The sequence below is a fragment of the Rhipicephalus sanguineus genome, chromosome 8 (assembly GCF_013339695.2).
Source record: "Rhipicephalus sanguineus isolate Rsan-2018 chromosome 8, BIME_Rsan_1.4, whole genome shotgun sequence".
Lineage (NCBI taxonomy): Eukaryota > Metazoa > Arthropoda > Arachnida > Ixodida > Ixodidae > Rhipicephalus > Rhipicephalus sanguineus.
The window spans coordinates 96057844-96081885 of record NC_051183.1 but is presented as its reverse complement, the minus strand read 5'-3'; positions in this window follow the sequence as shown (position 1 = coordinate 96081885).

Here is a 24042-nt window from a genome sequence, read left to right as displayed (position 1 = left end):
CTAGAAATGAACTAATGCATTCTAATAGAATTTCTTAATCATTTGTGACAAGATAGGTAAAAATGAAATAGGTTGATAACTGTCAGCGCTATGTTTTGGTCCAACTTTATATAGTGGCTTTACAATCGCTGTTTTTAAGTGTGACGGCAGACAAGCTGCATCCAAAAATCTATTAGGCATAAAAAGCAGAATGTCTGATAATGTGTCCACATTACGCTGCAGCAAAGACACATAGATACCGTCAAAACCTGATGGTTTCTGCCGTTTGAAACCGGTGACTATTCTTGTTGAGCTTTGAAGGGAAGGCGGAAGCTTCTGTTGATTTACTTATTCCGGAGTGCATAGGCGTATCTACCGGGGGGGGGGGGGGTGGGGGGGGGGGCAAGGGGGGCGCTGGCACGCCCACTGCCAAGAGTTGGGGGGGGGGGGGCTGAGCCGCGCCAACATGTGTGTCAGGTCACTGGCGGCAGCGCAATGGCAAACCAACGACTGTGGTGAAGATTTCTTTTGACACAACGGTCACAAATTGAGATTGCGTTTTAGCGCTCGGGCTGTTAAGTCTACTTCTGTGTCCTTCGTGTTTTGCGCTGTTCCGAAATGAACCCGAACCAACTAGCCCAACTCTCCCTTTTGCTGCAGTTAATTACAATTTATATTACGTTACAAAATTTAATCACAAAATAGAAGACGAGGACAGCGAAGAGGCTTGACACACGCAAGCGCGGTCAGCGCTCGTGCGTGTCAAGTCTCTTCACTGTCCTCGTCTTCTGCGCATTTATCCTGTGTCTCGCTACGTTAACAATCCCATACTGTTACCTTAGTAAATTATGAAATTTAGATGTACCGCAGCTTCTGCAGTGAAGATTTATCTGCGGTGCAAGCCGCCTGTACAACGCCTTGCGCTCTTGCACTGCAGAGGAGGCTGAGCATATGGGCTCTCAGGCGTCTCCCGTCCTGTTCTACCATTCTGTTCTACCGGACGTCATATTTGCATCACCGGCGACGCACGTAGGGCGGGAACCAGCAAAATTTATGACGATTTCAATCAAGTGATGTTACCGCAGTTTACCGGAAATGCGTCTGTTTTTGTTCACAAACGTACATCATTGCCTGCTCTATCCGCTTGGCCTCAGTGAGTTGATGAGCGCGCAGATATGCCGAGTGTGGGCGAGCTGAATGGTGGTGGATGAGGGTTTACAATAGTGACCTGTGTTTGCTGCGATTTAATCTGATTCGCCTGGCTAATCGTACTGTAGCTTGCAACGATCTGAGCAGCTTGGATTCAGGCAATAAAGAGAACGCATCCTCAGCAAAGAAGAGTTCACAGGCAGATACTGTATACGCGCACGAACGGTTCAATGGCGTCACATTAGCCCTGGAATTATTTATTACACGCAAATAAATCTGTTCTCGCCGCTCTGCACGACCAGCCGCTGCCAAACCATCGGGGCGGTGCCATCTTCTCTTCCATTCGGAACAAGCAGAAGAAAGTCACGTGGTGTTCGACATATTAAGACTAATGCGCTGTTTAGTTCGTACAAGTCATTCTGCACCGTAAATGTTCGCAGTTTGGTGATGTGGCATGACAAGCAAGCTATTTTAGCGCAGACCGTAAATTACTAACCAAGACCGAAGGTCTAATGGCTAGAAAAGGCAATATCATTGCAGGTGAACAGTACCTCGCGGGGAAGTGCTTTGTGTAATTTTATGCTTATACTTTCTATTAAGCATATCTCAAACATAGACAGCGAAGCTAAAGTCGCAATGTGCGCAGATGGTGCAACTTTATCTTTTCTGAGAAATTAAGGTGCAGAGTTAGTAACAAGAGTTAACGGACCCGAACTGCTATAAATTTCTGTGCAAGTCAATACCATATGAAATTAAAGTTTATGCAACGAAGAAGTTATTATTTCAAATACGAAAGAACACAGCCATTTAGCTAAATGACGTAGAAGAAAAGCTAGGACAAATCTAGACGCTACGAACCTACCCTGAAGAACACATATACGATAAACAGCTCACGAGTATGGTGAGCTAAATCTGTAAAATGATTGGTATTATACGTTCCTTTCGTGTACCCTGCATCACTTCGCACGTTTTTTTACAAAGCACTATTTTACCAATTAAATATTTTGCATTGCTCATTCGAGCAATAACCGCCAATAGAGTAATAACAAGTAGCGCCGTTTCAAAACCGCGTGGTTTATGTAATATACAATGTGTCACACCTTTTTCAGAGTAGTGACCTTATTTATTAAACGCAGCACTATTTAGCTCAATCCCATATACACTGAAAATGTTGCAAAAAATACGAACTTGGGCTAGCTGACAATACTCAAAAACCCTAACAATAATAATACGCCAGAATCACTAGCTGGATTAAAGGAAACAAAGCAGAACATGTAAAGGCAAACCTCAATGCTGCCAAGTAAAAAATGTCAGTAGTAACTGTGGAAAACAATTGCTGCAGTATTTATTACCGGCACTGATAAGCCCAATTACCCGGTCGAACAACCTATTGATACAAAAAAAAATGGCCAAGCTTGCACTAAGCTGCACAAGGCTTGAAACAGCGAAACTGTACGATTCTGAAGACTAATCTGGTTGCTTCTAGGTTGTTTCTAGACCTTAGGTAGGTGGCAGAGCTTGTTTCCAGGTTGCTTTTAGGTCATTGCTAGGCTTTAGCTAGGTGATGCTAGGTGGTTTCTACGTTGATTCTCAGCGCAGAGAGGCTCGAGTTAAACCACAGACAGTCACAGACACGATACTGATGTCCAAACTGCATAGACAGAACCTCGCTCTGAAACCAAGCGTTCGCACCTCTCAGAGGTCTACGGGCACGTCATCGTTGGCGTAGGCCTTCCTTCGCTTCGGGGCCGCCGTCGCTTCGCAGCCATTTAGATGTAGATCCTGTACTGCTGGCTCACACCCACTCAGTGGGATTGGTCAAGAATCGGGTAGCTTAGAAAAAATTTATTTAAAAACTAGTAATGAGAATAATTTTCTACTTTGTTTAACAAAAAGATCTTTTACAAGTTAATTTTGTGAGAATAATAATTAAAAAAGGCAATAAAAAGTGGGTGGATTTAATTTTCATCAAATAAGAAATACATAAATATAGAAACGAATCTTGCTGTTTGCTTCTGGTTAACTATGGAACTTTTGAACTGTGTTATCGTTTAAATCTCTTTGACTGTTCTATGAAATCTTGCATGGCCTCGCATACTTTCCCGCTGCTGTGCCCCAAGGTTAAGTGCATCTAGAGATAGTAAATTTGTTGGGCTAACTGTTGGCTTCTTCGTTTTTAGTGGACCAGAGGCGAGAAGTGGGATTTACCCATTTTTTGTGTCGTATACCTGTTTATGAAGATAGTTTATTGGTTCGCCGGACAAGGAACGATTTTCTAAGTAGCTTCGTTGTTAAAACTGTCACTAATTGAACTGCAAAATTTACTATTGTGAAGGATGCTATTAACATAAGATCATAAATAATCATGCGTATAGTTGCGCTGCCGGGCTAGTTGGTGCATGGATAAATTCTCTAGGAAAGCGGTGCACCAAAAGAGAAGTACAAGGGAGGACGCAGCACAGACAAACACACTTGTTGCCAAGTCTCTCGCGCTTGTCTTTTCATGCGCCGCTCTAGTAGAATTTATCACTTTTAAAAATTCCTAATAGTTTATGTATAAACAATCGTGGCAGCAAATATATTGCTTACTTCTATTATAACGTGTGCGTATCATTGCTTTGGGGCATGAGATGTAAAATGCGTTGTCCTTTTTATATCAAGTGTTTGGGCCTCCCCACTTGTGAACAAGTTGGTACGCCACTGCCGGAGTGGCCTCTCGGCGCGGGAGATGGCCCCCAGACACAGGTGCGAAATGCGGATCAATAGTATCAGCTGCGTGAGCAAGGTCACCAGTAAACGGGTCTGTAGGTTAAACATCGCTACTGTCTTTACCTCGAAGGCTGGTTACCAGGGCCAATAATAATAATAATAATAATAATAATAATAATAATAATAATAATAATAATAATAATAATAATAATAATAATAATAATAATAATAATAAAAACGAAGAAGCTTCGTTTCTGAGAAACACGTACGGATCCCCTTGTGGCTACAAAAGGGTCGTTGTCAATTTCCCTTTCTCAACCCTTCCGTCGCCTTGCGGGACTCCGCAGAGCTGATTTGCAATAATATGTGTTCATGCGGATCGAGTTGTCGATGAATTCGCCCACGTGCTGTCAATGGCTAGCTTGCTGGTTAGCTCAATTAATAGAGCGAGCAGCCCGGAAAGGCGTTGGCCCCGGGTTCGATCAATAGACCAGGGCAAAATTTTTGTCAATTAAGAAGCTTTCTTTCTAGGAAACCCGTATAGATTTCCTTGTGGCTTCGTGCTACAAACGGGTGGTTGCCAATTTCCCTTTCGTATTGCAACCTAATCCTGCAAATATCTTCATTGTTTATCTTCACTTCTTCATTAAATGTAGATATCGCTGTAGATTCAGACATCGATTACAAGAAATCTGGCAGATCCCATGCATTATGAGAATCAGGTTCATGCGAAGCACTCAGGCAGTAGCACCGCACGCGGGATTTTTCGCTTTGAGCCAAGCGTTACAAGGTGGCTACAGAGGTTTTCGGGTAAATTGAGTGGTTGCGCGTATATTGCGTCCTTACCAAGCACGCCAAGCACACTGGTGTGTAAAGGGTAGCTTGCGGCGCGACGTCACCTCGGCACTCAGAGCAAAGACGTGAGTTTCATCACCACGAAGCGCACGCTACGGGGCGATGATGTGTATATCATGTGGTTGTACTATATTTGACTATAGCTTGAGGAGTCATAGATATGTATAATGTTGTTACACTGATATAAAAGCGCATAGCTGACACTGCCACCTCGATTAGCGCTGTCCTGATGTGACGCTTGTATAGGTACTTTTTCCTAAACAGTTTGGAGCACTGGCGTGGCTCTGTGATAGAATACTTGAATTCCGTGCAGAATGGCTGGGTTAGATTCCTGCCCGAACCCGCGATTGTAGAGCACAGCTGATAAGGTCGAAGTTGGTCGTATGCCGTAGATTGAAAATTATCATCATCATGAACCTGCAGGCGTCATCTTCGCCCTCTTCTTCATCGCCTTCCTTTTCTTCCTCTTCTGCTTCGCTATCAGTAGACGTGCGCCGATTTCTTCGGCTTTGAATGCAATAACTTGGTGGGCGAGAGAAAGAGCACACAGAGAGAGAAAGAGAGACAGTGAGAAAGAAATAGAAAGAGATTTTCTTGGCGAAAAAAATTCCCGCCATCTCCCCGTAAAGGGAACCCTGAGTAGTATGCGAAGCAGCCATGAGTCGACTTAGATTTCTGTAAATGTTTTATTTTCTTCATCACTGTTCATGATCCTTTTATTCGAGGTTCCCTCGGTATTGTTACTCGTGATATATGACTTTAAGCTCAGGGGAATGGTTCCCCTGATGTTGTTACTCGTCATATTCCCCTGAGCTTAAAGTCATATATGACTTTAAGCTCAGGGGAACGTTTTCCCTTGAGTATAACGGCCATGTGGGCCGTAAAGTATAAAGTTAATAGCCCTTGCTGCAAATGTAGCAGCTTGAAGTTTGAGAATGCGATGTCAGCGCGCCCGTTTCGCTTCGGCTTCGCGAGCCCGCCGCTCCAGATCGGCTGTGGCACTGGGTACGTCGACGCGACGCCGAAGAGACAGGCCTCGTTCATATGCTGCTTCGCATGTAAGGGTACCTTGCATGATTTATGACGTAGTGGGTACCGTGCATGAATGACGATGATTTATGGCGAAGTGGGTACCTTGAATGATTTATGGCGTAGTGGGTACCTTGCATGATTTATACCACGCGCCGCAGTGGAGCGAGCGAACTATCGCACGTCCATACGTCAGGTTAATATTCCTTTCTGCACACCATGCGCGAGCTTTCCTCTCGTGCCAGCACTTCGTTCTCTTCTTTCTTCCGTACATCTAGTGGCACGCGGGGCACTGGTCACGCCGGGGGACAGGCCTCGTTCATAAGCTGCTTCGCGTCTAAAATTTCGCCGAGTCGAGATCCGAATGCGAGCGTCCTAGCCACTCCTCTCTATAGGGGCACTAGCAGAGCCCAGCATAGCCTTGTATAGAGTGCGTCCAGATAAGATCGAACACGAGGTCCCGGTCACCATTCCCGATTTTGATGAAATTCACTGTAGGTCTACGCATTACACCCAGAACAATGGTTTCGAAGTTAGTTTTGCGAAAAAAAAAGGTTTATTCGCCTGAAAAAAATATACAAATTTTGGCCGCAAGAAACACTTTTCCGCGAATTTCGCGATTTTTGAAATTTGAGCACACCTAGGGAAAAACGGTGCACTTCTTGGTCACAATATTTATTCCCCTCAAAGAACAAGTGAAATACAATCTTATGGGTGTATTATTTCCCTTGCTTGTGGAAGCACTTTTGAAGAAAAAAATCACAAACTTGGCAAGTCGCACAAAATACCTGTATTTCAGGAATTTATTGCTGCAAGCAGTGCTGGGAAGTATCAAAGATGCATGTATCTGAGATACTATCTTAGATACTCAATGGGTATCTTGTATCTGTATCGCGATACTTCTCGAAACACGAGTATCTGTATCTGTATTTCCGATACATTCGATAATGTATCGTGTATCTTAAGATACAAGATACTTCTATCGCAACACAACCGTGCGAAACAATAATCGCTGGCCAAACTCCGCTTCTCAGGCTGGTACTGGTGCCACTAAGCTATCTGAATAAGTCTAAAGGCAGTGACGCAGTTTTATTTTTCCGCCAGAGTCCTCCAGTGAGAGCAAAAGATGAGGAACACAATTCAGCGCGCGATCGTCTACGTCCAGCCTACGTACTAACTTTTGTTTGCTCGATTCCTTTTCTTTTAGTTGTGGCGATGCCGCGACACTTGCTCTTAGCCACTGTCCTGCGCCGCGTCTATCGCGCAAGTTCTGATGTTGCTACAGTGTCGTTATTGAAGATTCTCTTGCGTCTTGCTCCATAACGAAATGTGAGGCATGCAAGGATGGGGTTCCTTTGCGTCGCTTGGATTTTACATATCAGCGATTTGAAGGATCTCGTGGATGTAAGTTTGACTTGCATGCCATGAATTAACTTTTACGCAAATAAGAATCTAACAGCGTTAGCACCTCTGGTACTGATGCTAGATCTAAAAGAGCAAGCGTTTACCTAACAGAAAATATCTTGGCGTGCCGTATTTTTAACTTCTTTCTACATTTATTCAAAGAATTTATGAAATCATCATTTGATTATTAGCACAAGTGCTTTCTTAGCTGTAATTTTGCATCCCTAAGTCTCTGCACTGTTTTTCCGGTCAGATCACTGCAGTAAGGTTTTTGTAACGCGCTCCCAAAATAAGATCTCTGCTCTATTCTTCCGTCTACTTTATTTCCACTACTGTTTACACATTTACACGTTGCCAAGGCGATTTTGAAAACAAATATATAATAATGTAGGCGTACCTTGAGTAAAAGTACAAAACATTCAGCTTACCGCTTAGGAAAATAACGAAATTGAGTTTGCATTAAAATAACGGAAATCATTAGAAGCCATCTTAAAGAAGTATATATAGGAAGGGGATTCGAGAAACGTTGTTTTACTGAGTGCTCTGTTTTGCTCATGAGCTTCCCAACGAGCCGTTTCAGGCAATTTCCATAGGCACTGAATTTTCTATTGCCCCAACAGGTAAGTTGACAATACTTCATGCTCATAGCTATTAAGGGCGCCGTCTGTATTGTGTTTCTGTACTCATTTAATGAGAATGTTTGATACACAACCACCTCTCTATTTTACTTATATTTGTTTTCCTGTTTCAGGCTTTCTTAAATATTTTTCGCATTACTAATCGCCACGTAACGGGAGCTATAAGTGGCAATAGCGCGAATAGCGGTGGTGTCCTGCGACGCTTTATGGAACTATACAATACGTCCGAGACATTTCTGTGTTGCACACGTTCTCTCGTTGAAGAAAAATTGCTCAAAAGATTGCACGTTAGTGAGCATGTCAACAAAGAATCCTTTACGCCAGCAGATAAGTAGAATATGACAATTCATTGCACTTTTACGTCATCTACGTATACACCAGGGGTCTCAAACTGAGCTTATAGCCAGTGGGCTGCAGTCGCAAAATTTAGTTGCAAGGGCCGGGACAGTGAAGGTGGTGGGAGAGAGTTTGAACAAAATGACGTTTGAAAGGAAGCCTTTTCCATTACTCATATATAGGTCATTTCTGAAGTGGACTTGGAGTCAGGATTCGAGAAACATCGATAGCGATGTACAGAATGACTGATATCTGGACGCGGATTCTGAAATATACAGTTTTTGTTCCACGGTTATGCTTTTGCACATGGCGACCACATCTTCCCCACGAAAGGAATGCTTGAGACCAGTCATGTCTGTGCAGCTCACGAACATACTTGTTTAGAAAATGAAAACAAACGAGACGAAGACGGTCATGTGTGCGGGCCGGGCCGCTAGCGAAAGGTCTCAAACCCCTAGTATACACCCTGCCCCCCCCCCCCGAAAAAAAAAGAAATGTTGCTACCAGCGTTGTTGCTGCTGTACACCTGTCCGGATACACGGTATTGTGCAAGCTGTCTTTTACGGACAAGGCAAAAGTCCACACCGGTATTTGCGTCGTCGTGAGAAGGCTTCTTAGTGAAGTTATTGTGATTATATGGCAAGCTGCTAGATGGTTGGCAAGTTGTGCAAAGCAAATACCGCTGTCAGCGAAGTGTAGAAAGAGTTGTTCTGTGAAGAAGCTAAAACAAACCCTAATAAATTATTTTGGAAGGAAACTAATGCACTTTGAGCAAGAAGGGCAAAACTTTTGAGATACTAACAGACATTTCATTCAAGTGAAACAAAATAGGTCACAGTTAAGAAAGTTTGTAGCAGACATTTTCGTGCGTACGCGTTTGCTGCTACATTACATGGATCTATAATAACAAATTTGAGAATGTATCGAAGTATCTTAAGATACAATTGCCAAGTATCGTATCGGATACAATTTTTGCGGCAGTATCTTGTATCTGTATTTCTAATTCTTCTTGCCTGAGTATCTTGTATCGTATCGCGATACAATTTCAAAGTATCTTTGCCCAGCCCTGGCTGCAAGCAAGTTAAAGTGAGGATAATAAAAATCGGTACATGTTAACTTTGATAATTTCGCTCTCTATGTTAAAATAATTTGCGTGGTTTTATCGCGCGCCGTTTTACTTGATAATTGGGCTAAAACGCACGTGATTTACCAAAAACGTCGAAATTTGAAAATAGTTTTCTCAAAAAGGCCATTTTAAATTTTTCTTGAAATCCCTCTGACTAAAGTCAATGACGTGATCTGCCATTCTGCGCAAAAAAAAAAAAAAAAACGTTACATTATTTTGGTTGCTAACAAGTTATAGCGCGTCAAGTGTGACCAAGTCAGCCTAGCGGCCACGTCGTTCGTTATGTGCTGAAACTCGGATATAATTGTTAAATGTACTTGTACGTGACGTAATCACAAATCAGCAGCTGCAGAGCAATAAATGCGCAGCCAGGTGTCACGGTTCAGCAAGCTCTGTCTTGCGATCAGCCGCTTGACAAACCCGCACCAGCGGCCGCTCTATGCTGCTGGCGCTCACATTACATGAGTGCCGCTTCGACTGCGGATGAGCTCCGTTTGCGCGCCAAACTACGCTCAGAGGACGAAAGAGAGAAGGAAAGCATCACTCTGAATGTTAAAGGCTGTTAAGTGCCAACAAATGTCATAATATGCAACGAAAACTCTGCCGGCAATTTCCCAATGAGCGCCTTCAATACAGCACGCATGTATTTTTCCCCCTGCTGTTATGCCCGCAGCCGCAAAATATTGTGATAAACGCTCGACTTGCGTTGAATATTCTATCTGTGAGCCCACAACAATAGAGTATGGTAAAAGTGGTTCTTTAATGAAGCAAAGGACTTGGACACACTTCTTTTCGCAGCCGGCTGACACAAGTGTTCTGGCATGAGATGGAGAACAACTGAAATTTGAGTTGTTCGACCATCGGAAGCACGTATGACAGCTTTCTTTATATGTCAATGGTTTTCTTTTGTGTCATACGTTGCTCATAGAATGAACCTAATTATCTTTAGGCCATCAGAAGAGAGAAAGCAACACATGAGCGCACTACTGGAGGTGCTCACTGTGAAATTGTCGGCAGAGTTTTCATTGCAAATGGAGCTCATCCGCAGTCGAAGCGGCACTCATGTAATGTGAGCGCCAGCAGCATCGAGCGGCCGCTGGTGCGGGTTTGTCAAGCGGCTGATCGCAAGACAGAGCTTGCTGAACCGTGACACCTGGCTGCGCATTTATTGCTCTGGAGCTGCTGATTTGTGATTACGTCACGTACAAGTACATTCAACAACTTATATCCGAGTTTCAGCACGTAACGAACGACGTGGCCGCTAGGCTGGCTTCGGCACATTTGACGCACTATAACTGGTTAGCAAACAAAATAATGCAACGTTTTTTTGCGCAGAATGGTAGATGACGTCATTGACTTCAATCAGAGGCATTTCAAAATAATTAAAAATGGCCTTTTTGAGAAAACTATTTCAAATTTCGACGTTTTTGGTAAATCACGTACGTTTCAGCCTAATTATCGAGTAAAACGGCGCGCGATAAAACCACGCAAATTATTTTAAAATAGAAAGCGAAAGTATCAAAGTTAATATGTACCGATTTTTATTATCCTCACTTTAACTTGCTTGCAGCAATAAATTCCTGCAATACAGGTATTTTGTGCGACTTGCCAAGTTTGTGATTTTTTTCTTCAAAAATGCTTCCACAAGCAAGCGAAATAATACACTCATAAGATTGTGTTTCACTTGTTCTTTGAGGGGAATAAATATTGTGACCAAGAAGTGTACCGTTTTTTCCCTAGGTGTGCTCAAATTTCAGAAATCGCGGAATTCGCGGAAAAGTGTTTTTTGTGGCCAAAATTTGTATTTTTTTCAGGCGAACAAATTTTTTTCGCAACATTAACTTCGAAACCATTGTTCTGGGCGTAATGCCTAGACCTACAGTAAATTTCATTTTCATAAAAATCGGGAATGGTGACCGGTACCTCGTGTTCGATCTTGTGTGGACACACCCTAATATAGTATAGTGCAGCAAAGTGGGGGGAAAGGGAAATGAGGGTTAGGAGGATGGAGAAGAGGGTGAGAGACCGAGTACAGTAGATAGATAGATAGATAAAAACGGAGCTATGGATAGAATGAAATTCGGCAGATCCCACGTACCGTGGGAATCGATGTTATGCGAAGCATGCGCGAGATGGTGACTGTGGCGTAATTTTTCATATTGAGCGAAACATTACGGAATGACGCCAGAGAAAGGTGGAAGTGGTATACGCACACTCATATGTTGAAGAGTCGCATATGTATTTATTAACCAGTTATTTAGAGTTGCATAACGATGCTGCACTGCTAGTCAGCAACAGTTACATTGTGACTCACCACAGATGCAATCCGACAGCTCTGTGCGTGCGCGGAAGCGGGGGCGGCAGTGTGATGCCCCCGGTTGCGATAAGAGCTGTGGCGCCGCTCGACGTTGCTTTGGAAGCCTATATTTCTCCGTTATGACGGAGAAGGCACGCACGTTTAACGAGGCCGTGTCTATGTGTAGGAGGGGGTCTTGACAGTTCTTCGACGAGGTCATCATCACCGTGATCAGTGAGCACCAGCAGCACGACTGGACTTGTGAATCGTATCCGTTCGTGATCGCCGCTATGAGGAGTCTAAGTGTAGTGATCTGCGAAGTATAGTGCAGCTGGTGGAAATTCTGGATGCCTCTTACGATGAAATGATCTCTGATGCCTCCTGTCGTGGACGTAACAGAGCGATCTATTGATGCCCTGTCCACATCCAAGCCGCCTTTCACGCAGTATAGGGACCAAGCGTAGTTGGGTCTTGATAAATCAATCTTGAAGTCGCAGGTAATGATGAGAGGCATGATTCTCTCAGAAGATTTATTGTAGGAAGCATTGATTCCGGTTTTTGCATAATCCATATGGTCCACGTTGCGGACCACGTGGACGAGTGGATGGCAGTTGAGCGTCTTCCAGGGGTGTTGTCTTCAGCTTCCTGACTTTCCTTGCGTGCGCCGCCGAGGTGTAGCGGTTACGGTGCTAGGCTGCTGACCCGAAGGTCGCGGGTTCGATCCCAGCCGCGGTGGTCATGTTTCGATGAAGGCAAAATGCTAGATGCCCGTGTACTGTGCGATCACGGTGCACGTTAAAGAATACCCGATGGTCAAAATTTCCGGAGCTCTTCGGTACGGCGTCTCTCGTAATCATATCACGGTTTCGGGACATAAAACCTCAACATATCTTGGTATTATCACTTTCTTTGCGTGTCAATGTGCTTGTTCTCGGTTACTGTGTTGGTTGAGACTCTGTATCATCTGTGGCATCTATCCGCATAACATGAACTCTGGTATACGGGCATGTGCCACACGTGACTGAGAGAAAGCGTTTCATGACGTACACGACAGGTATTTTGCGTTATTCATGTTATGACCAGTGCATCGTGTTCGTCATACACTGATCCCCTGCTATGCGAATTTTGGTATATTACAAGTTATGAAGACGACCAGGAGAGCGCCCGGACGTAGGCGGCTAGATAGCTAGCTAGCTAGCTAGCTAGCTAGCTAGATAGATAGATAGATAGATAGATAGATAGATAGATAGATAGATAGATAGATAGATAGATAGATAGATAGATAGATAGATAGATAGAAACGGCCAAAGTGACAGATTCGCTAAGAAATGCTTCGCATTTAAAAGGGAAGAAACATAGAAAAAGATAGAAGGTGAGAGACGGAATACACAGAGAGAAAGATGGAAACAAATATAGAGAAAGAAATAGAAAAAAAGAGAAAGGACCGTGCAACAAGGGAAGGAATGTTTGTATGCGTAACATTGGCCGTTTGAACGTATCCTAGAATGCCTTCTGCAAGTACCGCTGAGAAGTGCGCACTACGCCATAATTCTTTTTGCGAATGGATAAAGGATCCACTACGCGTCCGTAAGGTCCCACGCGCACCTGCGCAGCTGCACACTTTATAATTGGTGGACAACTTTAAACCACCCACTCTTTGAGCAATTCACATGTTTTGACGCCTCGTTGGATTCTACAATTCTGCCACGGAATATTACATGCGTTAAGAAGGCTCCACCCACTACATCACATTCGTAGAGCGGTTTTTTTACGAAGGATTTTCAAGCACTAGCAGGCTACGTGGTAGAACACCTGCTTGTCAGGCAGAAAGAAGAGGTTCGATTCTCACCCGGACCAAACATTTTAGATTCGAAGCATCTCTTGCTCGGAGGTATGTCCCCCGGCGTCGGCCTGGTAGTCCGCACTCACACTACGCATGTGCAACTCTCCTCCTTCTCTCTTTCCAAAAGCTGCGCGTTACTCTTTCCACTTCTCCCCTAGCGCCCGCTTGCGCTTCTCCTGCGTTCTCCCTTCTGTTCTCGCGGCGCATGCGCTACTCTCCTCCTCTAGTCTCCTCTCCTTGAAGCGGATAGAGCGCTGCGCGCGTTGTTTCGTGCTTGCTTCGGTTGACTCCTCTGAAATGCGGGCTCGACATGCCGAAATTCTCTCCTGCGCAGCGCCGCGATTAGCGCCCGCGCATGCGGGTCCCGCCCCCTCTCTCCTCTCCTACACTGCCCCCTCTCGCGCGCCTGTAGACCGCGTTCCCTACTCGCCCTGTGAGAATTAACGGCCAGGCTAGAGGGAAGACACGATGCGCGTAGTGTTCCTCTTCGCGTTCCACGACGCGAGGTCGGTAGCATGCCCGAGGTCGGCAGCATGCCCAACGAACGCCAACGGAACGCGATGGTGCAAGTGCTCCGGCTTCGCATCGCCTCATGGTCCACTTTAGCGGGAGATGGTGTAATTTTTTATTATTTATTTATTTGCATCTATCTAGAATTTTCGCTCACGGACAACGCCAATTTTTCGCTCATTACCAACGACACCGACACCGGAATTTTGGCGAAACGAGCTATTTAAGGCTGTCACGTTAAAATTCACCATCACGCGATGTCGTCACTACGCGACGCCGTCATGTCATCACAGATCACCAGAATTAGTGACGTGGCCATGACGTAATCATGTGATCTCACTTGACGTGACATCTGATCACGTGATGACTGAGAATAAAAAGATGGTTTTCCCCTTCGAGTTCTCTCAGGTAATTGCATAAGGCAATCTGTAAGTTTTTGAAAATGAGAGTAGCATTCGCTAGAGAAACGATAGTGATAGAGTGAAGTAGCGGGCAGGAGTTAGGCGCTGCACTGCAGTACGAGATGAACATTGCAGAAGAGGGCAGTTTACAGCAGTGTGAGTGGGCAGGCTGGACGGAAAGTTAAAGCTGTGTGCCATTCTATGTGAAAAAGAAAAGATTTAATTCAGGTAAAAATTAACCCCGCCACTCAGTTGAAAGATTGACCTAGTCCCACATGTTGAGTAGGGCCCAGTCAGATAGACGAGAAGAGATCTCGAAAGTGAGCGCCAAACGATTTGAGAAAAAAAGGCCTTGACAACATATAGCTAAGCAGCAAGACAAGAGGATGATGGTGATGATGAAAACATTTCTTTATTGAAGTGCAAAGAAAGCCGCGATGGTCTCTTTTCCGGGACTCATATGACAACCTTTGCGATAATTAGACGAGAGGGGAGACGAATTCGATGAAGGTGTGATTGCCGAACGACCTGTGCTAAAAGAAGATGGAACTTTTGTTGATTGCTATGATTGTGTCTCAAGCGCATCTGGGGCTCCTGACAGTACAGGAAAAAAAAAAAACGCATATCCTGCGCGAACACGTACCACAAAGGCCACGGGGCAGCTGCGCTGCCTGCAGTTGCACCGCTATTACAGCGAAGTTGTCTTTGCGTAGCCGTGGCAGTAGTAGTAGGCGTCCGCTGAAACGCAATTAGCTGAGCCGGCAGGCCACGTGACCTCGCTTAGTCCAATCAGGTGTAAGCGCGCGCTTTTGACATCCAGCCGCGAATTCGCGATATCACGCGATCTCGCTAGCCAATCATATGACTCGCACGCAATCTTAACCACACGTGATCTCGCTTACCAATCGTATTATGAACTTTGCCGTTCAATATCATTAGACCTCGTGTAGGCCGCACCGCAGAAGAGTACGCTGCTTACGACGAACGTTGGCGGGAACTCAACCGTAATTGAAACCACGTAACAACTTGATGTGGGCTAGTTGGTTCATAATTAGAACAAATTCTAATTAGAACAAATTCAGCGCTTGTCCCGTGGTCTTCGTTCCTTTGTCGTCCTTGTTTCATTCGCGCTGTTAATTTATTTGTTCTAATTATGAAACCACGTCGCCATGGTGAAGACGATGCGTTGCGAGCTCGGGCATCTCGCAATGCGCTTCACGCTTGGCAAGAAGGCGACTGCTTTCGAAGCGTGACATGCCGCTTGAGCAGGGTATAACAAAGACAGCTTTGCTGTATGACCATGTTGGCAGAGTGGATAGGCCAATGATTGATTTTTTTCGTTACGTCATAGTACAATGAGAGAGGACCACCCGATATTGTTGTAGCGCGAAGTTTGCTCAGGGGAGGTTCAGTGGATAGCCACACTGACCTTGTATTGTAGCGACTGCAGGATGTCGCATCAATGTCGCACCATGTGTTGCTTTAGCTATGCAAGAAGTGCTTTCAGACGACGGCCATCTTTAGTGCGGCTCAAGATAATAAACCTGAGGTAGTATAAATGCAAAGAAAAAAACATTTTAACCGTCTCCCACTAAAGGGAACCATGTGGGGATGCGAAGGAGCGCATGGGTCGGCTTAAAGTTCCGTTCATCACGGGCACCTTGCGCGATGTTAACGCGTCCTTGCATGTGGAGCACACCACGGATTCACTGTAGTTGCTCTTGCTGTTACTCGTCGCGAACTCTTGTTGGAGCACGCCACACGGGTTCATCGCGCGCCTGCAGAATCTCGTTCCCTGGTGCCATCAAGTGATTGCTGAGAAGGTGTAAAGGGGAGAGGCCACAGCGTCTTACCCAGCCCCTTACACAGGCCGGAACGCGCTGCACACGCGCGAGCACACGTGGATTTGTCTGCTTACGACAAGCTAGGACAGCATACGGTAGCCCGGGCCCCTAAAGTGCTCTGCACGTATGATCATCGAGGCGGTCGAAGAACAAGACGAAGAAGACTTCTCCTTGGCGCGAGCGCGTGCTCTGCACGTATCATCATCAAGGCGGTCAAGAACAAGACGAAGAAGACTTGTCCTTGGCGCGAGCGCGCGTTCAATATGTTACAGATGGCTATGGTAGGTTCTAGAAAGCGGACGGTCGCCATTGGAACTACGGACAAAGCCCAGCGCAAATGCTGCTTCCCATCTAAAAAATTAGCTGTCACCCCGCAATGTGAACGTGAATGTCCAGCCAAGCTGCATCAAACACCACACATGCTGAGAGTGGGGGGGTAGGTATGTTTTATTATTACTTTAGAGTAATGGTAGTGATAATCGCGTTGTGGTCGCTATGTAGACCAAGAGGAATCTGACATCCCACCAGTATTAACAGGAGAAGTAAAGAAAGCCCTAAAGGGAATGCAAAGAGGCAAAGCCGCTGGTGAGGATCAGGTAACATCAGACCTGTTGAAAGACGGTGGAGAGATTATGTTAGAGAAACTGGCCACCCTGTATACGAAGTGTCTCTCGACAGGGAGGATACCAGAATCTTGGAAGAATGCAACATCATCTTGATCCATAAGAAAGGGGACGTCAAGGACCTGAAAAATTACAGGCCCATAAGCTTACTGTCCGTTGTCTACAAGCTATTTACGAAAGTAATTGCTAACAGAATTATTACGACATTAGAGTTCAATCAACCATGGGACCAGGCAGGATATCGTACAGGCTTCTCAACGATAGACCATATTCATACTATCAATCTGGTGATAGAGAAATGCGCGGAATACAGCCAACCCCTATACATATCCTTCATAGATTACGAGAAGGCATTTGATTCGGCGAAGACATCAGCAGTCATGCAGGCACTGCGGAATCAGGGCATCGACGAAGCCTATATAAACATAATGGAATAAATGTGCAGCGGATCCACAGCCACTATAATCATCCATAAAAAAAGTGACAGAATCCCAATAAAGAAGGGCGTACGGCAGGGAGACACGATCTCTCCAATGCTAGTCACCGCGTGTTTACAGGAGGTTTTCAGGGCCCTAGATTGGGAAGAATTAGGGATAAGAGTTAATGGAGAGTATCTCAGTAACCTGCGATTCGCTGATGACATTGCATTGATTAGTAACGCGGGAGACGAATTACAGCTCATGATTACTGAACTGGATACGGAAAGTAGAAGAGTAGGTCTTAAAATTAATATGCATAAAACTAAGGTAATGTGGAAAAATCGTGGCAGAGAACAGCGCTCTGCGATAGGTGGCGAGACACTGGAAGTTGTAAAGGAGTACGTCTACTTAGGACAGGTAGCAGCCGCGGAGCCGAACCATGAGAGTGAAATAACAAGAAGAATAGGGATGGGATGGGGCTCATTCGGCAAGCATTATCAAATCATGAATGGTAGTCTACCACTATCTCTCAAGAGGGAGGTATATTCGCAATGCCCACGAACTATAGGTGGCGCGCCGTGCTTTTCAAGATGGCGCCAGGAGGAGGGTCAACCCGTTTGTTAGCATAGGAACAGATAGTACGCGCGGACGTACGGCCCGTGCCGCTTTCACCGGATGAAGTCATGAGCTGTGGTGAATTGGATATGAGACTAAACTACTTTCCCAAACCATGGAAAGTGCTAAGTCCTCGCCACCTAATTATTTGCTGTGGTGTGAAAGGTTATACTTCAGCTCCGTTACCGTGCATAACGATGCTTTGCGAAATCCTGCGCGTGCTGCATAAAATTCCATGAACTAAAATTGACGTATGAGCAGAACGGCACTCCGAGGTAGTACGTACCGAGCCAATGTTTATAGATACGTTGTACCGAGCCTGTCTTACGGATTTGCCGCAGTACTAGGCCGCCAGCGAGTAGCGCCATCGCTGCTGCACGGGACCGCACGTTTAACGTGGTGATGGTTTGCAAACATAATACAGCGTCGTCATTGCTTGTGCAGTCGGGAACGCGGAGTTACGTCTTCAACAGTACACAAGCATTTAACTTCTGTGGGAACCACGCCCACCGGCTATCGCGAGATAGCGCCATGTGCTGCGCAGAGGCGGTGCGCGTGGCTCAGCTGCGCGGCTTAAAAGGGGCAGCCTGCGCGCCGGCCAGGAGAGACGTGCCTGGGACGCCAGGAAGGACGGATGCGGCCACCCGCACCGGCCGATTGCTGCTGCCGCCGATCATGGTCGTCGCCTCGTCGTCTCGTGTGCCTGGACCGACCCCGCCATATGCAGCGTAGAGTTAATTAAATTGTTCTTGTTTGTTGCGAGTTGAAGCCTCCGTCTTCCTTGCTTTGACTGCGGACGGGACGCAGCAAGCCCAGTACCCACATTTGGCGCCCAACGTGGTTTTTGCTCCCGCCAGCAGGAATAGCACGGTGGACGTAGGTCCAGTCCCTCGTCTTGTTCGTTGAGTCTCGGTATAGCTCATTCTCGTGTGTGTTCTTTTGTGGCGCGGGTTTTCTTTTTTTCTCTTCATCGCGCAGGTAGACGGAATGCATCTCCGGTCCGGGACGATCTTGCCTACCGGCGGCGAGCAGGCTGACCAGCTGCTGACACAGCAGCTGAACACATTTCAGCGTGTCGCTGAGTTGTGCAACGCGGTCATGGACCAATGGGCACTCGGGACGGCGAACCACAGCTGCTACCTCCGGCCACGCTACCCACGTACACGGGTTACGACGACCCGAAATCAGTGGCTGACTTCCTAGAGGAAATGGACAGGTATGTCAGAGCGACCGGTCACTCGGAAGCGCGCGTAATGGCTCGAGTCCTGCCGTTGGCTTTACGGGATGCCGCAGGAGGGTGGTGGAGGCTACAAACGCCTTTCACCACTTGGGCAGATTTGAACAGCGCTTCCGAGAGGAATTTCTGCCCCCTGGGTACGAGCTGCGAGTCCAGCGTGAGCATCGCCGAGCAGCACCGACTGCCTCGGAAAGGGTCCAAGTAGCTCGGGTCATTCGACAGAGTCATCCCAGATTCAGGCCATTTCTTTATGGGCGCACATTCGAAACCATTGAGCACCTCGCACGACGGGAGGCCCGCGGTGTACAAGACGCCCTGTCAGCTGAGAGCACTTACGTGCCACCGCCAGCGTCGCAATCTGCTCTTGAGCCGTCACTGGCTTGGCGCGCCCCCGTAGCCAGTCCCTCATGCGACCTGACGAGCCCAGGCGCATTCACGGCTATCTCCTCCCGCGCCCTGGACCCCTTCGCACATGAGCAAGGGCGGCGCGGGGCCCCTTTGAATACCGTATCAGGGGTAAGCTGTCCCTGGGGGCAAGTGTCCGCGGAGCAGCGTCATAGTGCAGAGCGCTCGCTCCTTACTCGAGCCATACAAGAGCATAGTCGGTCGGACCCCCAGTCCCGATACGCCGGGTTCATAAGTCCTGCGCGAGCCGACTGCGACAGGCGCTCCTGTTATGGGTACTCCGGGAGCCACTCCGCCGAAAGGCGTGATTTCAGTGATAGGTTAACTGGCCAACGCAGACATACGCATGTCGTATGCTACCAGTGCGGTCAAACTGGTCATGTGAGGCGGCAATGCTTTTGCGCGCCGTAGCGAGAATGCAGGTTCGGGAAACTGCTTCGGCCGGCGACAATAACCACTGGCGGTGTGTCGCAGCCCACGGCCGTAAATGCCAGGAGCGTGGAACGCAGTCCGGGGCGTGTAATGCAGGGACGTCAAGCTGGTGAGTCAGTCATCGTTCCCCCCGTTTGCCGCGTAACGCAGGCGCAGTCTCCAGAACCAACGATGAACGTTAAAGCGCTGGGCATTACCGTACCTGCTCTTCTTGATACCGATTCAGGAATCTCGTTAATCGGTGACGTGTTGCTTGAGAAGTGTAAAGCTAAAAAGATGAAGTTTCGTAACTCAGATGTTCAGTTGCGAATGGCATCAAGCCACGTATCAAACGCTGAAGGTTGTGTTCGTTTACGGATAAGCTTTAATGAAAAAACGAAGCGCGAGCGATTTGTTTGTTTGCCTGGTCTATCAGTGTCAATGCTTCTCGGTCGAGATTTTCTTGCAGACGAGAGGCTCACACTCGACTTTCCTGCAAGAGGCTACCGCCTTCACGGACAGTCCGAGACAACACCCTTTGCTGAGAAGATAGACTTCGTGCCTGTACCAAGACACGCGGAAGGCGTGGCAGCCATGCACACTACCCTGCCGTCAGCAGTCATGCAGTCCCTCAGCGACTTCAAGGGAACGAACCACCAACGGAAGCAGCTAGAAGCCGTGCTGACACCGTTCTCGGGAATGTTTACGGAACGTCCTCGCACGACCGACGTCCTAGTGCATCGCATCAATACCGGCGACGCCCGGCCATGGCGTTGCAACCCGAGACCGCTGGGAGAGGCCTTTGCATGGGAGAGGCCTTTGCCTTGCAGTGGGCGTAGACAGGCTGATGAAGATATATATATCGGGCGTCTCAGCTATCATTAGCCAAGGGTTTAAACAATACAATTGTAAAATATGTGGCACAAAAACCAGCCGACGCGGCCTTACTAGCTCAAACAGACGTTTATTAGCGTCCGCACGAGCCCAGAACGTCAAGATGGCTCCTTCTTTTTTGGTAGAACGCGCTGACGCGCCCGCTAGCCCAAAACTCGTCTTCGTCTTCTTGAAGGCTGAACGCGGGAAATTCAACACATTCCCGGCCGCGCAATGTTGTCGCGTCTTTATGGTAAGGCGCTTTCGGTGTTGTATTCTCCAAAAGTCCTCTGTACGCGTTCATGCTTCCGTTTCCTCGATATGGCCTTGAGGTGTATTCGTCAGCCTTCTACCTTTCGAGCTAATCCTTCCCATGCCGAAGCTTCTCTCGCCATTTGGCGTGGAGACTGAGGACGTCCTCTCCTGCCAGCTCGCGGATGTAGGCGAGCAGGTCCATAGGGCTCTCAGCACGTGCTGCTTCGACGGTTTCAGCAGCAGGCTCCTGTTGCCAAAACGGTCCAGCGATGTCCTCGCGTTCAGGTTTTATTTGCTGGGAAGGCAGTTCTGTATTCTTTTGTCCGATTCTTGCAGCACTTGATGAGGTTGCGTCTTCTCGTGTGAGCAGTGAGGGACGCTCTTGAACTTGCTGGATGGCAGCACAGTCTTGCATGCGCAACCAATCATGTGTTCTTCCTGCCTGAGACAACTCCTTTAGACGATTCTCCAGGCTACCCATTTCTGTCTCTCTTCTCGTCGTCTGCTGGTGCTCCATGACATGTCCTGGCTGTCTTTTTTGTTTCTCCAACTCAATCTCGTATTGTTCCATGCCCAACTGCTGCATCTTGAGCAGCACAGGGAAAACCAGCGTGAGCTTCTCCTCCGACACACGCAGCCGCTTGCGCACCTCGTCCAACTCCTGGGTCAACTTCTGTATTTTGGACTCGTACTCCTTGGTCATGTGTGCCTGAGCAGCTTCTCTCACGACTTTCTCCAGATTATCTTCAATGTTCTCACGAAAAGTTTGCTTCTCAGAAAGCAAGCGTTGAAGCTCCTTCAGCTTGTTTTCATGGGCTCTGTGCTCTCGCTCACGAGCAGTCTGCTCCTTGCTCAACTTCAAGCGCAGCTCGGCCATCTTAGTTTCCATTGAAGAGGCCTGCTCGTTCACGTTTCATAGAGCTTGAGCTTCATGCAGTGCGTAATCCTTCGCCTGGATGACTCGCTTTTGGCTAGCATGAAAGGCCGGCTCCAGGCTCTGACTTTTGCGTGTTGGAACACGCTCTCCGAGTCGGGTCTCATATCGCTGGAGTCTTCCTTTTTCCTTGGCGATGATTCCGCGGAATTCTTCTGCAGTTTCGAGTTGGGTGGTCATGTCCGTTAGTCGGGAGTGAAAAGTCTTTGATGATTTGGGATCCGTGCTGCCTTGTGAGGTCCACCCACGCTTTTTCACGATAGTCAGCGTTTTTTCGTTTCCTGGTCTGGAAACTTCTCCGGTCATTTTGACGTCTTCCCGCTGCATTCGCCTTAGCTTATCTGGGTCGCACATAGTGGTTGCATGACGACCTTTGCAGCCCGAGCATGTGACTCTACGCCTGCAATCCCTTGCTCGGAGATCTTTACAGGTGCATCGAAAGCACCGCATTTCGGCGGAGAGAAGGTTCTTCTTCTCTGTTAGCGGTAGGTCTCTACGGCAGGACTCCGTCAAATGCTGCGTAGATTTGCAAAAGGTGCAGCCCGTATCCGAAGATGGTTTTGAAGCTTGGTTGTGTAGCACCGATGACGTTGGGGTCGCGCTGTGAAAGCGACGGCTCTTTTCTCTAGGATAGGCCACCTCATCGCATCCTTTCTGTTCCCCATAGTCACTTTTTTCGAGGCTCTCCAGTTCAATAGAGACAAATTGAAGAAGACGCTCTAGTTCCGTGTCATGCTGAACGTTGTTGGAGCTTTCAGGTTGTGTCGCGCAGGATCGATGATATGCCACGACGATGTCACGTGGCAATGCCCTCAGCAGAATGTCGCACAGCATCGATGAAAAGGACGACTTGCTGATGCCAAGCGCCTCCAATCCCCGCGTGTTAATGAGCACATGGTCATATAACTTGCGGAGTTTGGCCACTTCGTTGGAAGAACGCACAGGAGTAAGCCTTCGAAGCCTTGAGAAATACTCCTGCTCCAAGCGCTTTTTGTCGCCGAAACGTCTTTTCAGGATGTCTAACGCGTCTTCGTAGCATGCTTCGGTGGTGGGAAGCCCCGCTATAGCTGCCGCTGCGTCTCCTTTCAAGAACAGCCTCAGGTAGTTAAATTTGTCGCTAGTTGAAAGATTGCCGTTCTGGTTGATGACCTGATCGAATTGCTCCCAGAACTCGTTCCACTTGCAGAAGTCACCAGCGAACGGATTAATTGTCAGCTTCGGTAACTTGGCTCCTGGCCTATCAGCAGGTCCAATAGCCGCCGGCACGTCGCGAACTTCGATGGGCGCTGACACTGCAGATGTCTCGCTATGCTGGCGGCGTTTGCTCTGGAGCTCGGCTAAGATGCGGGTCGCGTTGTCCTCATATTCAATTACAGTAGCGTACTCCGCCTCGAATGCCTCGTCACTTATGTGGCTCTCCATCTCATCATTGATCTTCTTCAGCTCCTCGTTATTGCTCGTCAGCCTCTCATAAATCGAGTCGATTTGTTGTAATGTCGCGTCATCACGCTCAAGTAAGGCACTTGCCTCTTGAATGAGCTTGGTGTTCTGGGCCCTTCGCGTGGTCCTCTTCGTCTTGAGCCTGTCCATAGCAATCACCTGATCTGTTGGCCTCCGTAGTTCGCGGCTGTTGTTCCAGTCGGTAGCCACCAGCGATGTCCCTTGACGGTAGCTCCCGGCTGTCGCCTCCCGGGTTTAACGGCACCAAATGTAAAATATGTGGCACAAGAACCAGCCGACGCGGCCTTACAAGCTCAAACAGACGTTTATTAGCGTCCGCACGAGCCCAGAACGTCAAGATGGCTCCTTCATTTTTTGGTAGAACGCGCTGACGCGCCCGCTAGCCCAAAACTCGTCTTCGTCTTCTTGAAGGCTGAACGCGGGAAATTCAACACAATATTAGAGGCAGGCAAGTGAAATCAGATGCAAATTGCTCATAGCCACCTACCTTGCGCACCCCAAGCAATTTTTTGTTTTGTAATGAATTAATTTGTTCATCAGGATTATTTAGCTAAATTGCTAAATATTGACTTTAGGCCAGAAATGCTACTTGTACAGTTGCAGAGCGTCTCCAGGAAACTATATATATATATATATATATATATATATATATATATATATATATATATATATATATATATATATATATAT